Here is a 19021-nt window from a genome sequence, read left to right as displayed (position 1 = left end):
ATCATATACTTTTCAATTGAAGAGTTAAATATTAAATATTTTGAATTAATTCATATGTTAAATCATTCTCTAAAAACGAATATATTTCAAATGTGTCAATAAAATTGAGAAACAAAATGAAATATATAAGTTTTCAGTTTTTAATAACACAAGTTCATTTAAATATGTATACTTACTTTGTATAAAATACTATTGAAATATATTATTGACAGAAATATCGTTTAATTTAAATATGTATTAAATATCAGTATTCTAAGAGAAGTAATGCAATATTAAACGACAAATATTAACTGTGACTTTTCATATTTTTTAAATAGTCAACCAGTATCAGTTTACAGGAACAGGAAAGTAACGAAATGTTGTTACTTGTTTGGAGATCAAATTATTGGTCTACAATAGAATTAAGGTTTGATTTGGTTCCACTGATTTAAGTATATGCATATACAATTCTGTATATTTGTAGTATATATATATATACGGTTCGACCCTCTATTCAGATTGGTTTGAATCGTTGGGGCAACTTTATTAGAAACTTGCCTGTATTAAGTTTGAAACTTAGATATTATCTGCGTGCTGTATTATATACGTATAACCCGAGTCGCAATCGTATAAATATTTGCCCAAACATAAATATCAAGTTGGAACAATGCCGGTTCCAATTGTCTGTGCTCATCCACGCGTTTTGATAATGCCCCAGCCGCGTTACGTAACGCACTGGTTTCGGTCGTATCGTTGTATGCAAAATCACAAATCTGCGTGTGTTTGTGTCTACGATTCCGTTCATGTGTGCGCGTTTGTGCGTTTTGCTTGATAATAATACAGCATCCCGGAGCAGCGCTGAATCTAATTACGACGAACAATTGTTCGACACAGTAGCTACAACAATTAACAGGTAGCTGAGCGTATCCGTTACATATGTAAACTAATGCAGCTAACTTATTCAATTTCCACGCAATCGATTGACCATTAAATACAATATAGATTTCTACCAACGGTTTGCGCCCCTTCGCCCATTATTCCACGACATTTCTGATTTATTGTTCAAATGTTTATTGTATTAACAAAAACCTATTGATCCGTTGCGCCCTGACCGCAAACCCGTCAACACGTCGCATTTAGAATGCTCACCCTGCTCATGGGATTTGCATGCTTTATCGACTCCCTATGAGTACTGCACTTCCCATATATATATAACACAGTTACTTGCTTGTGATATGAATAACAAAATGACATATTAGTTTTCAACTTGCTTTCCAATGATTAATATTTAAATCAATAACAAATAGAAAAGCCTAGAATATTTTATGAATACTATTCTAATATACGACAATAAAGTTTGTACTTTGATGAGATAGATACATCTGATAAAATATTACTGATGTACACACAGTAAAGTCAATGTCATATAACGGTAATACTATAATAAATATGATTTTCATATGTTTCTTCAAGTAATACATTTAAAAACTCATTTTTATTGTAATTATGTAGAAAAGTAATATATATTTTATAATAAAAATCATTAATTGAGACTAATAATTTTCGAGTACTCTGCTTTACGTGCTTTTTTATTTCAACTATTCTATATAAAATAATGAACAGTGATAGTTTGTCTAGTTCGTAATATGTGAACATATCCTTCAAAATATACTGACAACCCTTACAAAAATAACAATTCGTCGAAATTGAAAACTGGAAGAAAATATTTGATTAAAAACTTCTGTTCCCGTTTTTAGTCACTCACTGTTGGACTAATTTAATTATCATTTTCGAATGGTATTGCCATTGAAAACTTTCGCTTGCGTTTACGTCGAGCACGGAAATATTTACACACACATAAAGCAGAGAATTAAAATTAAAATAAATATTTGTTTCAATTAATGTATATTACTAATTCGTATAATATATGAATATTACGTGAATATTTCTGTTCGAAAACACTTGTAAATGTTAACTACACTCGACTAGTTTGCATTTAACGGTCGAATGTAGAATTGGTTTTATTTGATACTATTTTATTATTTATATGATTCAATTGTAGCTTTAATTTAAAATTATATAAAGTAATTTAGATATAATGATTTGATAGAATTGTTTATTTAAATATCAATAAATAAAAATGTATAATAAAATATATCAATTATAGTATTGGATGAAGAACTAAATCAAGATTTTTAATTGAAATTCACTCATTCATTCAGATTATTTATATTTATTATTTATAAGATAAAAAATTGTTTGAATTGAATTAAATCTTTGTGTTATATTAATTTATATGTTGAATTGTGGGAATATCTAAAATTCATACAATCTTGTATATTACCAATTTAATACTACCAATAATAACAATAACATACAAAGGGCTATTGGTAGTAGTCAATTCTATGGTTGTAATACATATTTTTTTAGTTGATAATACAATTTAAACAAATGATAATATCGATTAAATAAGGATAAAATGATACATTGGAGAAAAGAATAATCGAATTGAAATTGGAAAATAGCAATTAGGGGTTCAGGAATGATATAGAATTGTTTGCACGGTAAGAATATCAATGGCGAATCAATTTGCATGATCCATAATTAATATGAAATTGAACATTTTGAGTGGATCGGAATGAATGCAATCAAAGCGCGCGTGATTTCGTAGATGGGCGGACGTCGACGGTCGCTGGGGGCGGTCGAAGGGGTGGCGCAACAGTAGTACCAGTGGCGGCGGCCAACGTCCAGTTTTCGAAAATGCATAATATAAACATCTCCGATGGCTAATACCCCTTATGAATTTTTAATTGCATTAGCAATTCCGATATCGGCAAATTTTACGATGCAATAACTTATAAACGCAATGCAGGCCTGCCGCCCCCGGGGGAATATCAATTAAAGTTCGCCATTAATAATGCATTTCTAAACTGATACACAGCATGTATATGAAGCGCGTAACTTTGATTTCGAAGGGTGGCGGATTGGGTCGGGTCGGGTCGTTGGCAAAGTTGACAAGGTTCGGCGATGAAACGGGTTTCCGGTCGATTCTTAATTTGTGCCACTGATTGCGATCGATCAATTCGGTATTTCAGGTGGCAGGTGCTTGACAAATTGCACAATTTGGACAATTCGAATGGTAAGCACGTGTTATTAAATGACTCTTTTGGAATTGCACGTTATTTGCTTGTCTGACTACCAGGTGAACGAACGCTAATTAGATCAAATTTCAATTGATTTAAAACCGCTTTGTCCGCTCATCAGATATTTAATGAAGGTGTTTTAATCATATGCATGAAGTAATCAAATTGCCCGAAGCTATGCAACAATGCACAGACCTCAACAGTGTCCAACGACGCACATACACACATTCCATATTAACGTAAAGTTTCTCATCCCAAAAACAGTTTTATTGATTACAAATCATTATCATTCTATATAATAGAACACATCTTATAGCCATTAACAGAAATTTTATTTAATCCATGTTGTTCAACAGCATAATAGCATGAAATACGCAATTTATTACATCAACATACATACAAGTTATAAATTCAATGCTAAATTTGTATTAGAGTGATATATCGTTTTAATGTGAGAAGAGATGGAATGATGCTGAAATTAATTAATGTAAGAAGTTGAGCAAATTAAATAAATCTTAGGCAAACATTTACCAAATTGAATTAAGATGACGCTGGCTCCTCGAATGTTCTCGATTTTGTTTGTTTTTTTTCTCTGGGCAATTCATTAAAAAACATGAATTTCAATTGCGCAGAATTGGCGAAGCCTATGCCAATGCCCCACGGAGACGGAGAGGGATACCTAGGTTTCCATACTTTTTCTGCAGTTCTTCCGAGCCCCAATTTGAATAAAGGTTGCGGCGGAGTCATTATGGTGGGGGCGGCGGAGGCAGCGACGAAACTGCCGTTTAAATTCAAAATTAATTATCGATTTGTTTGTAATTAAAGGAGTGAACAGCGTTTGTTTAAAGGGAAAAACCTTAAAGTTTTTACATCGTTTTCCACTTTACTTCTTTCTGTATTATGCAAATGTTTCTAACATTAATGCAAATATCCGCGAGCTCGACTACGTCGGGAATATTTTTAAAGTTTCTTTACAGCCACGTCGTTTGGTTGCTAGCCGCTAAGAAAACAACCTGCAACGACGGATTAAAATACCAAAGCACTCACTCATTGCATGCGACCAACCACTAAACATTATTTAATTAATGTTAATACTGATCTTCTGTGCTTTGCTTATGAAACAGGACTTAATTAGTGGCTTTCTGTTGGATTATAATAATATTTTTTGAGTCAACAATTCCCACTTGACTTCTGGTTTAAGTATTACATTTATCATTTCTATCACAAAACTTCTTTCTAAAGGATAAAAGTAATACGTTGAAATTTTTATATTTTAACTTATTTTTTAAATTTCCAATGGATATAAAAAAAATCAGTACCTGCGTATTTTTTTAATACAATTTTAGTTGACATGTAACTAAATAAAAACAATTATAAAATGGTGTATCGATAAATATTGATAACCAGTGAATGAATTGAATTCCCGGAGGGCAGCAAATAAATACATGAGATTTCATATGAAATGTTTGGTGTAAATGAAATTTCTCTTTTCGATAAAACGTTTAAATGATTGTACATATTAAATCATAATTAATACGTATCATCACGGATGAATATGTCAAACATATATCTTCGCTAATTGCCCAAAAATAATGATACACGAACGCACACAGACACATTAAACAACACAAACACGATGTCAACTGATTCGCTGATTGTATTCAACGTATATACACACACACAACAATGGTAGCATAATACTGCTATAAAATATGATCGGTTATAGGGGCTACATGATATGTCTATCGCCATCATCATTATATCGGAGCGACAAAGCCAAAAGGGAAGCATCAATCACCCGGGGTTGCTCCTCTCAGTATACGCACCCATATCCAAACTCACATACATTCATGCACAAAGATAAAGCCCTTCCTCCAAAAACACAAATTAGCATCGTTAATGAACTCGGTAATTTACATAATTCTCCTTTACGCGGTCAAATTATTTTTTTGTCATTACTTTTATTATCCTGCGTACTAACATATACATATTCAGTACAGTATTTTATACAGTAGTTTAATATTTTTTAAAGTTCAGTTTATATAATGGTTAAAGTTATAATAATAGTTAAAAAACTGATTATTTCATATGTCACGTTAGTAAAATGAGAAAAAAAACTTAATTTTAATATAACTACCCAATTCTGGATCACTTTTTAAGATAAAAAAAAACGATCGCGATCATTTTTCAAGTGCAAAAGTCAAACTCAAGAACGAAGTGTGCTGTCCCTGATATAAACTACTGCCATGTAAGTTATGTAACTCTTTAAATTATATAGATATAAAGAATTTATGTACAGCATGATGTTTTCGTATATTTTTGTTTGTCTATATATTTAATAATGTGAGAAGAATATTCAAGAAAAAAAGGCAAAAGACTTGTATGTAAAATAAAGTTTCATAATACTATTCCTTGGCCCATTTTATTCGACGTTTATATTCCAATACCTTTTTGGCGCGCAAGAAAAAGGAACATTCTTCTTGAAATTACATTTTTTTATTTTATATATTCGTCTCTTGTCTGACTGGTAACCTTTGTATAGTAAAAGCAGTTTTCCAGATTCAATTGAATAGAATGATATATACTTGTACGTTTGAAAGTTTCATTTTTTATTTAACTGTTTTGTTTTTATATAAACTATATATTTTATTCTGACAATATTAACTAATAATACGCAATATTTATAACTGTCAATTTCTGAGAAAATATGATTTGTGGTTGATGACATTTTTGTAAAAAATAATATTAAAGGATCAATAATCCCTACTTTATTTTTCGAGGTTTTCTCTCGCTTATATATATAAAGATAAATTGAATGAATTTGATTGAAATGAATACAAAAAGTAATTTCATAATGAGCAACCAATAAGTACTTCTGAAAATTTTAAAAGTAAGTAGAATAAAATGTCCTATCTTATAACAAATACAGGTTCTTAAAGGGCAACTACGATAATAAAAGTGCACTTACAGCTGTAACGTTACCAATGGTAAAAATCTTTGTAGCCGGAGTGCGTTGCGTTTTATGTGACGAATGAAAATAAATATTTGCGCCGTTTAGGAAAATAAGGAGAGATACTAAAAGTTTTTGGAGTCGAGTAGGTCTCGAAAATACAGATTGATGAAGTAAAGTGCATTTAATAGGGGGCCGTTTTATGAGAATAAATTGGCTCCGCCTGAGACCAATTTATTGTTGTTATGGGCTCAGGTCGCTAATAAAAAATAATTGTTTTCACCATCCTTTCCACCGACCGCATATGGATTCACATACGTGTGTGTAAGTATGTATGTACACATGCCATTTTCCATCTCGAAGAAATGTCCTTTTGCGTCTGCCGTGCATAGACTTCATTATCCTTTGTAGAATATACGCTTTAGCTGGTTATATTGAATTTTCGAGTGACAGCGAAGACCTGATTTAACACTTCCCCTTTACAACTGTTATTTTCATCTCACCTTCAGGTTTGCTACCAGTATATTAAATTTGACTGGCGCACACCTATGTCTCTCTCTAGATACACAACATGCAACCTCGCAACAGATCTAATATCGCTTCTGCACGTACGTTCCTTCATATACAAACGTGTCTTCATAAAAATCGACGAGCTGATAAATGTTATTAAATATTTATGCGTGAAATTTTCACTTACTTCCGCCACGGTGGACGGACACATTCAATAAATTTTCTATTAACACACTCAAACACTTTCCCATATCATCCGATTGCTTTTTCCAATTTTCCACTAAATTAATATAATAACTATCCTCAGATCAGTATTTCTTCCAAGCACTCACTCACTATTTCTATATATTTCTTTTCTTTCCCTTGCTTTCTTTGGTTTTAAAGCCGATTTTCTCCAAACGACGGTAATTTCCAATACAGAACAAAAGCAACCGTACAAATTGTTCGTCGAACATGAAAAAGAAGAAGTTGAAAGAAAAGATGGTTGGAAAAGTGTAACTACATCCCCATAGTAAAGAAGTCGTGTTTATAAAGCTGAAAGCATGTCTAAAGAACTTTTCACCTTATCGAGTTCCGTACTATTAGTATCATTTGGTCTTTATTTTTCATCGCAAACAATTTTACGGAAACTTTGTAAATTATACAATTATTATTTGAGTTAGCATTTTTCTTATCATTTAGTAATTGTCCATAATATAAAAAGTTTATTCACTTTTTCTTAGTAACTACCACAAAATAGAATATAAGATCATCATATATATGAAATAACTTATTAACTATTCAAAAAATGACCATTAATAGTAATATAATAAAACAGCTCCACACGTTATATATTATTATAAATAAACACTCCTATTACTTCTATAAAAACGCATAATTCTAAATTACTTTTGACCGTTAATACTAAAATTGATAAAAGCATTTAGATGAAATAAATGAAAATTTAAAAAAGTTAGTTTTCTAGTTGAAGAAAATCAGATTTAACATTTATTAAAAATGTGTGCAATGAACTTTGCTTCTATCTTCTACTCAAGATGTGTCAGAAATGTAACATTATCTAGTCATTCCAGACAATGTTATAACAATATCTTTGGAATGGTATCTATTGAGTTGGTACTTGTCTACCTTCTCCGAACCTGGAGAGTGTAAATGCATCTTAATCTTGTCATCCTCTTTCTGAAGTACCTGCAGCCTCAAAGTTCATTTCAATCTCTGCTTCTGGCAACATTGGCAGACTTCATTGCAGACTTTCCAACATTCTCTTATTGTTAATTATATGTCAAATATCACTTCAAATCACCAAATCAGAGTTTCTTGAAAATTCTGATGACCTACTGGAAAACTATAAGCTGAATGAGAGGAGTAGTATTAAGGCGGAGGAACATTAGAATAATGAAGTCAAAGGACGATCAGAGTGAGCTAGAGCATTGTCCATTCAGACACAAGTTTTTCTCCTCTAAATAACATTTTACACTTCTCCAAAATATAACCTAATTCCCCAAATCTATAACAAAATCATTGTTATCAGCACTAGCTCTTTGTCCATACCTCATAACATTGTGAATGCAAGTCCTCTTCCTAAAATTATCAAACCACTTTAAAGCTTGTTTAAAGTCAACCATCTTTAAGACCTTTACTTCTTCCAGCAAGTATTTTTCAAAACAATCCTGGCTATATCCAGCAATTTCTTGTTGAGCAGTCGTGGCAGAGATGCCAGATCTTAACTCCTTTACAAAAAACGAATTCAATCGATCAAGGATGTAAGCGCGCATCATTTGACGCACGTCAGTTGTTTTCCAAACAAAGGTTGTATACCACACAAAATTTTTCGCGTCCATCAAGTTGGACTTATTCCAAAGCGAAAGTTAACCGACGTATCACTGTATTTTGTTAATAATAAAATATCTAAATTCTAATTTTTAGATATTTTAACAACAAACACAATATTTTCATGTTTAAATATTACCACTCTCTCGACGGTGCCCTTCTTCATCTCGCCGAACGCCCGTTGAACTACAATAAACATTTTTCAATTTTTTCATAAATTTATTAACCGCAGTCTTTCTGTCCTCAATATGTACATGAACCGATAATATTTTAATAATATTGTATTAAATAAATGGTAAATATTAAATATAAATTAAAAACATAACTTTTATTAATTGTGCTATTAACAAGATCTTTTTTGTATTAAAAACCTAATAAATCATTTACGAGATAAGTGAGTATAATTTAAATAGATTAACAATTGTTAAACGTGGTATTACAAGCCTATTACAAAATAGTATTCTACGTGAGTGCATTCGCCACATGTTTTTTATCGATTCAGTGTTAGCTACAATATATCCAACATACATACTCGCACACAAATAAATCCAATTCAATTTCACGCACATAATCACAGTAATTATCATATATTCTAAATTCCGGATTTCAATCGATTTGCCTATAGATTAATTATAATTGCAACAAGCATTTGCGTATTTCCACCTACCAATATTCAATATTATAAAGGATTATTCGCAAATATATATATATATACACTTCCCGAATAACCAGAAAAAAAAACGCCCTTCAATTTTCACACACGATTACATACGGAATCAAGTCGCTCCCGAAAACGATATAATAATAACAAAATAATAAAGACGAAATTTAGTCTTGATAATTATAATTAACGCTTGAAAAGCGAAGCTTTAAAAGAAAACGGTAATTGCAAAAGCAAGTCGTCCGTAACTTCAACTTTAATTTAAGTTTAAAATTAAACTTTTATGTAATTTCCGAGCATTAATTTAAATGCTTACATTGATGCAAACGACACGTGTACACGAAGCACTTGTATTCTCGCAGAGAATAAAACGTGCGGGGGTTAAAATGGGCCCAGAACAAAGTGGAAAAAAGGGAGAATTCGCCAGAGTGTAACTCGAATGCGAAGAATAATTACGTGCGCGAAAATTAACCAGACGTGGGAAACGAAAGCAAATAAAAGAATACACTTGCCCACATTTATTTTCTCTATCGTATAGGCAAAAAAAAAGCAAATTCTAATGGACTATAATTAATACCTCGTATTCGAAGTAGAACAATGCAATCTTTTTTTTTTAAATACCAGGAATCTTAATATGATAAGGTATCATATCATCAGTGGTTTCAAAACTTTATGTTAATGCGCCCCACTTTTAAAACAATATAATGTTGGCTCCAAAAAAACAAAAGTCAACCGCCATAAGCTTTACTTATATTCACATAAATAGTTTACATAATAAATATACAATATAACATAATCAAAAATACATGTGAGTAGCAAAGTGATTTATACATGTGATTTATAAAATAATTTCATATGTGATAACCGGGTGGATGAAAATTTTAAATTTTCGTGTGTCTTCTGAGACACGGATTTTATGGATTACAAACAAATACTTATTTCGTCAAGAATGAGTGCATTTAGTACACCTGCATAATAACTCTCAAACGTTAAAACAATCCTCATTGGAACATGAAAAAAAAAACAATAAAAATGAAATAAACAAAAGAAGACACGAAAAGTCACCTTTTCTAATTAAAAAAACGCGCGATCTAAGACACGACATGAATGGTGGATGCGCCGGCTAAATTTATTTATAAAGATAGAAATTGTTGTATTTTTAAATTATCAAATTATAAAATATATTTACATTATTCACCGCATTCTTATTGTATTTAATTAAAAATTATATGTTATTGTTATTAAATTACTATTGGTTTTGTTCAAGATTTAATTGAAGCAGAGAAAAACTTTTGCAGCTGCAAAGATAAAGAAAATCATTAAACATTGCCAAATATAGTTACGCAAAACACAAAACCTCTGCGAAACACCTGCGCGAACACATGCATGAGCATCTGCATGAAATAGCAATACGCACACCTGCATAAACACCTGCACGATAACCTTGATTTCTCTTCTACTTTATGTCGAGAAAAGATCAGTTGCTCATCTGTTTTAAATATTTAAAGTTATTGTTTAACTCGCATAAATTACAATAAGTTTTTGGCTGATAATTAACAGTAAGTAATTTATCTTATTCAACCAAAATATTATAATTCGTTATATATAATATTTTCTATAATCAAAAATGTATTTAGTAATAAAAAAAATATATTTATATATAACGCAAAATAATATTTAAGTTAAAAATCTATACATTTCTCACTGTTAATCATCTCCCAAAGTCTACTTGTAATCTCTGATGATGCATTTCACTAGACACAAGGTAAAGCACTGGATGCACGAGAATTAAACAACAATTTTGAATATTCAAAACGGAAGTGCACGCAGATGCGATGAACACCGAACCAAATCACGCAGGCGCAGCCAACTGATATGATACTAATGGTTGAAAATCTTTGAATTTTATAATTTCAAACTTCAAATTGTAAATAGTCTTTACTTTGTTATGATAGTAAGTATAAATAGAGAAATAGAGACAACTTGTGGGTTTAGAAAATTGATATTCTCGAAAATCTACATTGGGTTCACTTCATGTTTAATATGATGTTAAAATTCATAAATTGTAAATCATAAAAATTTACATTTCTTCTAAATTTCATATAATATAATATTTTCTATTATTTAGTTTTATAGTTTATGTTTTGCATGGTTTAAAAAAATACTTGAAACATAAAGAAATTTCGAAACGAATGTAAAATAAATTTATTATCAAAATTGTAAGAAAGCTGAGCATATTTTTTCATTACTAGGTCTGCGTTCACGATGGGGAAACGGCGAAAGAAAGTTTTTGGGGGTGTCTCGCTACCTTTTTATATTTAAATTGGGCCATCGTTATTGTAAATTCAGTGGCGGCGACGATGGCAAGGCGACGGGGGGCCAGTTTTTCGCGTTTTTCGAGGGGATGGTTTGTGCGCGTTTTAGGTGTTGCGTCTGTGTGCAGGATGGGGGAGGGTTGGTTTGAAGTCCCGCAGCCACCATCAGCCAGATTATGTGCTTCCTCTCCACGAAGCGCACACTATTATATAATACGGTAGGTGGCCGGGTGCTGACGTGAAAGGAAACTGCACTCCGCGTTACGCCCTTGACAAATGACTACACCGTAACAATGGATCCTCCTTTCTGCCGCTCGCAGATTTGAATTATTACATATACATATATTTCTTTAAACACCGCTGCTAAAGAAAACTCAGTTTCCTTTCACGCCTTACAGTTATATATATATATATATTTTTACTCAACGTGTTTGCACTTTTCCTCCTTTCATATTTTCTGCCCTGCTTCTTTTTTTTCCCTGTCCTTTATCCACGCTACCTCCACTCTCTTTTCCCTTTCCGTGTGCGCTAATTCCGATCCTTCCCTCGGACAATAGGAAATTGAGAGAAAGAGAGATGGCGAGAGAGGACCGTCTATTTACTGGCTCGCAAAAAGTCCCGGTTGTTGTCTTACGGGTTCGGATCCATTGTGTCTGCTGAAAAACTCTTCACAAACTCACCGTGCGAAGCGTCATTAATTTTCCCGGTGCGATGTCAATCGACCGCTACAAATTAAGTTTGTTGTTTCGACCTGATGAACAAACAATACCATCGCTTTTTAATCGGTTCATACACAATCCATGCTCCCCGGATGGCAGATTGGAAACAATTCATTCGCCGTTAAATTTCCAAACAAATACACATCAAAATAAACTAGTAATGCGAGTTTGCTGATTAAAGTCTTCGCAAAAACAAAAAGTTTCGATTGAAATAAAATCAGTTACGATTGTATTATTTCAATTTACTTAATTAAAACAACTACATTCAAGTTTTATTTAACATATTAAAATTGCCAGAATTTACGCCACATAAAGACTCCTAAAGTTCAACATATATTTTTTATTTATGTAAATTTTTTATAAATGCTGTCATTTTTAGAACACATGACAACATTTAAAAATAATGTAAAATATTTTAATAATGCTTAATATGATAAGATACGTCATAAACATATTTATATAAGTTAATGCTGTGAAATTATATAAGAAATTCTACATATTTATCGATTGGCAGAATAAAATGCAGCAGTCAATAAAATAACGACGTTATCACAATAAATGCAGCGATGTGCTGGAAGAATTCCCGTAATTTCTTCTTTGTTATTAAATTATCTGGCAACTTTTCCCTACCGAACTTCACTTTATCTCCGTTTTCCGCTCGAGTTAGGGCATCGCTCTTTCCTCCCCCGACTCACCCCATGGCCGAGGGGATGATGGTCCCTCTAGAACCATTTTTAGCGACTTTCAGGTGAGATTTGGCGGGGGATGGTGGAAGAAGAATCGAAGGGAAGATTAGGTGAGTCGTCGCCAGGGTGGAAGGCAAGCATCCTCAATTGTGCGTCGCGCCGTGGCTGGATGCTGGATGGAGCGCGAATTATCGAATTTATGTAGCGAAATCATTTTTATTGTCATAATGTGAATGGAATCGAAATTATTAACCCGTTTCGAGTGTCGAGGGGAGTGCGAGAATGATAAATGTAATAAACATAAATTATATTAAATTCTGACGTTGGAATTAATTCGCGCACGCACTGATCCATCTGGGAAATCTGTCAGGGCTAGGACCCAACATTACATATTTATCGATTCAACGCCCATTATTAGCGATCATAATAATATCATTATTGAGTAAACTAATACGTGATATTTAATGAAAATGCACATAGAATGTCACTTTACAATTAAATTATATAACGTTGTATCCATAACATGAGACATAATTGACTATAAGACATACCAACTAATTAGTCCATTTTGGAATAGACTGAAACTGAATTTACAACTGCAGTTATTGGTATGCCCGATGTATCTATATCTGAGGACACTTAGTGTAGATGAAACAATATATTTTAATTTTTAATTGAAACATAATTAATTTTATTACAAAGAAAATGAATAATCAATAGCACAGTGTTTTTTTTTTGTAAAATAAAATTTAAACAGTAAAATTTTGAGGAAGATTATAAAAACATTGTTAAAATAGTAAATAAAATAAAAATCATCGTTTACAATCAAAATTCCGGATTTCGATTTCCAATTAACAATCGACGGTAGAGCACTTATACATACTAGATTCATTTTTTTTGCAGTTTTTTTTAGTTAAATAACGATGGCGAATTATCCGTGAGCAGATTATTGATCATATTCATTCATTTATGAATATATAGAAGAATAGAGTACGAAATATATATCTATTTAATAGAATTGTTATTGTTTATAGAAAACAACAATTGGCTGGAGAATTTCCTTTCGCAATTATGCAGATGCAGAATAGTTTACAGGAAGCCTTACTGCAGTGTGTGCATCGGTACTGCAATATATCAAGTAATAGGTATTATTACATTGACTTGCTGCAAACGGTGCTATTATCACTACTTATCGGTGAGCGCTTTGTTATTATGCAACCTACTTGCGAGACATACAAATCGCTATCTAATTCAAACTGCTGTGTATTTATTTAAATGGAAACTAATACAAGAATCAACTCTGATTTATAGACAATAACTAATAATATAATATTTAATGAAATGAGCTACTCTTCAAAAAAAAAATAATCAGAAAATAAATACAGTATCTTTCATAATTCGTGGACTTTTCTGACAATTTTTTCATCAATATCTGCTTTTAATTGAACTATAATTAAACTTCCTGCAACTATTGAATATATACTATTTTTTAAAGTTCTTCAAAATTATGTGTCTATCATAATAACAGAAAAAAATGGAAAAATGATATTATTGAAAAACAAATGTAGTTTGTAATTTGTGATAATTAGTAGTTTCAACAAACAAAAATCTTTGATGTTATTCTTCGGTAATTAATATTACTTATTTGACAATTATGAATGTGGTAGCATTAATTCTAGTGATATTATCGGAGTTTAGTAAAATAAGCACTAACAAAAGCTTTCAAAATATTAACAGCAATAAACATACTTCGGAAGATGAAAGTACCGATTGAATCGGATTCTGTTAGTAATTAAGTTTTAGGAGAACACTGCTTAATCCGTTGCTAGTTTCCTGAGTAGAAAATGGTGGGCGTGGTGTAGGGTTTGAATTCAGTAGTGAACCTATAATTAAAGACGCGAGTATGCGGAGCAATTAATTCATAGGCAACGTAAAACAGACGTATTAGAATAAAATAAATTAAGCGGTAATTAAGAGTATGCATGTAGGGTGTAGATGCAAATAAGAATTCGCGGTTAAAGAAGATTTAATGGATCCGGGTGTCTGGATATATATTGCAGCGTAAAGTTTAAAATAGGATTTCGCGCGGAGCCAGAGTGTGTACTAATTAACGATCTTAAATTTCTAATCCAGTAATGAAGTTTCGTGATTTGCTAAGAGCCCAAGCCTCGCCCTTGTGCTCGCCCTTCCACGCCGCCTCCTTCGTATAAGGTTGCCAGTTGAGAGACCTTAGCTTAGTTTTGGACTACAGCAGCCGTCAGTGCGAATGATGCCAAAGCGACGCATAATTAGATTAATAACACCGCCTTTCCATGAAATTTCTTTGCTCCGAGGCTCTTTAGATTATGTCCCATTCACTTACCCATCGACTGATGCAATTACATTTGCGAATCGACTGTGTTCTCTCCTCTGCAAAGCCGGATCACACATACCGATCGACTCTGCAACCGAAGTCGAAGCTCGGAAAGAAAACAAAGCGCAGGAATTAATTATAACTTCGTAGTGACTTGTATATATACTGTTGTCGTTGTTCTGTATGTGTATGTATATATATATACATACATAAATACGTAATCGATTCGTTGCCGCAATTCATTTACTAAGTAAGTTTCGTTATTGAACGCCGGCCGACATCACGGGTGCTGGTGCGAAATTTCTTCACGCGGAACGGCCCAACTTAGTTTCGACTGTTATATAATGTATGCGTTTTGGCGTTTGCCTTCCTACATACTCCACTGAACTTAATTTAAACCCAATACGGGTCAACTATATTCATTGTACTGTTTGTGTACGTCAGTAAATGAAGTAAACATAAAAAAAACTTCAAATACTTTCAACTGGGAGGCGCGCCAATAGTTCAAAAGGGAGTAAAATTTACTAGAAATATAATTTTCAAAAAAATATTAGAATTTATGCTCTTCATTGATGAAACATTTTGGTAGTCACATCTCCGCGCATCACGTATGAATAATTTTGGAAGTCATGGGATATATTTATAACATTTAAAAATTATGATATACACAATTAAATAGGTTCTATAGCTTTTACGTCTAACGGAGCAAGGATTCAGCATACAAACATGTGTATTTATGTATAGAAGTAAACTATGAACGGAGCAAATCTTTTCTAGAGATAGAGCTAACCTTAAATGGATTATATTGTACGTATGTTAGACAAAAGAAAGGCAAAAATAAACTAGACCGATGACAGCAAATGACAAATCGTTTTATTATCGGCCCACCGCAAATGCTGTATCCTGATATGTAATTGAAACGTCAAAAGCACAAGTCCACAAGCTAAGCGCGCTGCATATTTCAATCCGGATTTTGAGTGACAGCCTAGGAAATGCATCCAATCTCAATGCTTCTAAATGGACTGCATTTTTCTGCGACTTAAATCGAACTCTTTTTTACCAACTCTAATCCAGTCTAGTACATTAAATAATTTATGTCATTCATGTCATACATGATGCGTCCTTGACATCTGAAATAATAAAAAGTAAGGTGTTAAAACATGTTTCGCAGCTCCAGCAATATCCACCCCTAGTAACTCGATAAAAAGTAAGACGAAGTTTTTTGTATTACATCCGCCGTTTCCTTTGGCACAATGTATTAAAATTTAATAGCAAACGCAAGCGGGAGACGCTGGCTGCCTCCCATTCTCTCAGAGGGTTGCTCAATATAGTTAGCATGAGAATAATGACAAGTTTAGGAAGACCATTAAGACGACGGGAGACCCTCACGTGGGATTTAATTTTCAACAACATTGTGATGAAAACAGGCGATGAGTGTATACACACAGGTGATAGGGTGTAAACGAAGTTTACAACGCCTAACGTAAAATATCGAGATTTTCAGTAAAACAAAACAAAAAAATCATATAAACTAAAAAAATGACTACATCATTGCAATAAAAGGCGCTGCTGATCTGTTTTCTCCACTTGCAGTAATTACCCTTTCAAATATGACCTATCATATTTATTCAGTGAAAAATAAGAGTTTCAAGAATACGAGTATCTTTCATCATATATTTTTTGTTCCTAATGACTCTCCAATATTTATTCCTGCTTTAAGAGTCTCTTTCCGATTCACTACGACAATTTCGTTTGACTAGAATATTTAATCTTAACTCTTGCTTCATTGATCTGGAACAGAAAATGCAATCTTGATTTCTGTACATTCCAATTGTATCCCAGTTTCTCTCGGTGAATCCGCTTCAAACTACAGCTTATTATGGTCCTTTATATCAATACTAATGTTACCATGCATAGGTACTCACGCATTATATGCCGTATCAATTACTTTAAAATCCAAATCAACTTTCTTATAATTTATAAAACTTGATATAGTATTTAATACGGCAAATTTATTTTATATAGTATATAAAATACCTCAACCCCCAAAATGTATACTTATATATTTTTAAGTAAATATGAATACTATCAGAGTATTTTTACAGATGTGCTAAAGCATTGTATCAAATCGTAAGAATTGCATTGATAGACAATCATGGTGTATATTGCGAAAGCAAGGAAATCTGCAAGCGAAATACTCTTTTAAAAACATAAAGAGATAATCAATCTCCTCATTGTGCTCACATAATACTGCAACTTTAAAAATAGTTTGAAACTTCAATTATTAAATATTAAGTACTTTTTTACCAATAAAACTTATAATTGTATTAAAATCATTTGAATTCATGTGTATCTACCGAACTAATTATATCACTTTACTATATTCTTTGAAATAGATTAACTGCACTATAAATTGTTTAGAGGCCTAAATTGATTAATGGAAAGCAAATGAAATTTCCCGAATCTCTCCCAAAGTCCTCCAAAGTCGTTCATTATTAATTTGGGATTTTAGCACCTTCTTTCGGCCCTGTAAAAGATTCATATTGGAACGACAAAAAGACGTTACGAATCCGAAAGTAATTAATGTGTTTCTTTTCTCTTGTTCCAAGGACCCCAACCTCCAGCGTTTATCGGTAAGAGCAGAAGGGAAATGGAGGCTTGCGGAAGCAAAGAGGAATAAAAACCTACGTCAAGTTTTAAAACAATTTCGCGAGGGATTTTATAATATTATTCGAAGCGAAATTGCATATTATCTCTCGCATCTCGTGAAGAAATCTGCTCATACTTAAATTATATATCTCGCGTTCGAAAAACACGCCGTAATATTAAAACGTATTAAATCGTAACGGAATTTGCGAAACGGAACTTTGCTCATCTAACTAATAACCGGAGTGTGCGGTGTTTGTTCGCCTGTGCATGTACACACAAGCCGCAGAACTTTCGCCAGGCCCTAAGCTTTCCTTTTGAATGGCGAAAAATGGATTCGATTAAAACCGAGGAAAATGATTAATCTGTTTTATTTCATAGCGGCTTCTCTAAAAGAAAAAAAAACACGTATACATTTAGAAACATCTGAAATGTTTCTCTTCTAGATGTGCCTATTTGCTGTGGCAATATAAATCTTTTGCGACGCGACGACGATGATAAGTTCTTTCGTCCTTTTTGCTTTACTAATGATACGTTCGGACGACCATTGTTGCTAAATGAAAAAGGACATTTATTTCAATTACAATCGTGATAACACATTTCTTTAGGACCTCCGTTCACACAGGAATTTTACCATTAATATAATGTAACCAAAAATAATATCATTGCAATTTTATTGCGTTATTTACATATGTTAACCACAATTATATAAAATATTTCTTCCAGTAAAAAAAATATAATTTACTATTAATTAGTATATAGCAAATGTTTTATAAATATCTTGCCATTGCAATTATAAAATAAAAATATCTGATAGATTATAACCAATTCGTTCTAGAACCTTAATGATTAATGATTTATATAGTTATACAGCAGCAACGATACGAATCCCATATCATTACTATAGTTGCTTCCAGGATTGATGGCACAAGTAAATCATTCCAATTTCCGGGATTTAATGAGGTACCATTGAAAACTAGTTTCAACTCATACAAGTCATTTGAAATCAGAATTGCTAAGACAGCTCCAACATATTAATCACTTTATGCACATAAAAATATGAGCCTGAAAATCATGTCATCATTACATTAAAAAAAAGCAACATTAATCAAATATGTAGAGATTTTAATTATTACCAAAAAAATAAAAATAACACAATCTTTATATTTCCTGCAAATGTTTCTTGATCTGAAACTTTTTTTAATTGGTCCTACATTTCGGCTTAGGGTATT

Source organism: Nicrophorus vespilloides, unplaced genomic scaffold, assembly GCF_001412225.1.
Source record: "Nicrophorus vespilloides isolate i.1.1-1 unplaced genomic scaffold, Nicve_v1.0, whole genome shotgun sequence".
Taxonomy (NCBI): domain Eukaryota; kingdom Metazoa; phylum Arthropoda; class Insecta; order Coleoptera; family Silphidae; genus Nicrophorus; species Nicrophorus vespilloides.
The sequence above is the reverse complement of the archived record's forward strand: the minus strand, read 5'-3'. Positions refer to the sequence as shown.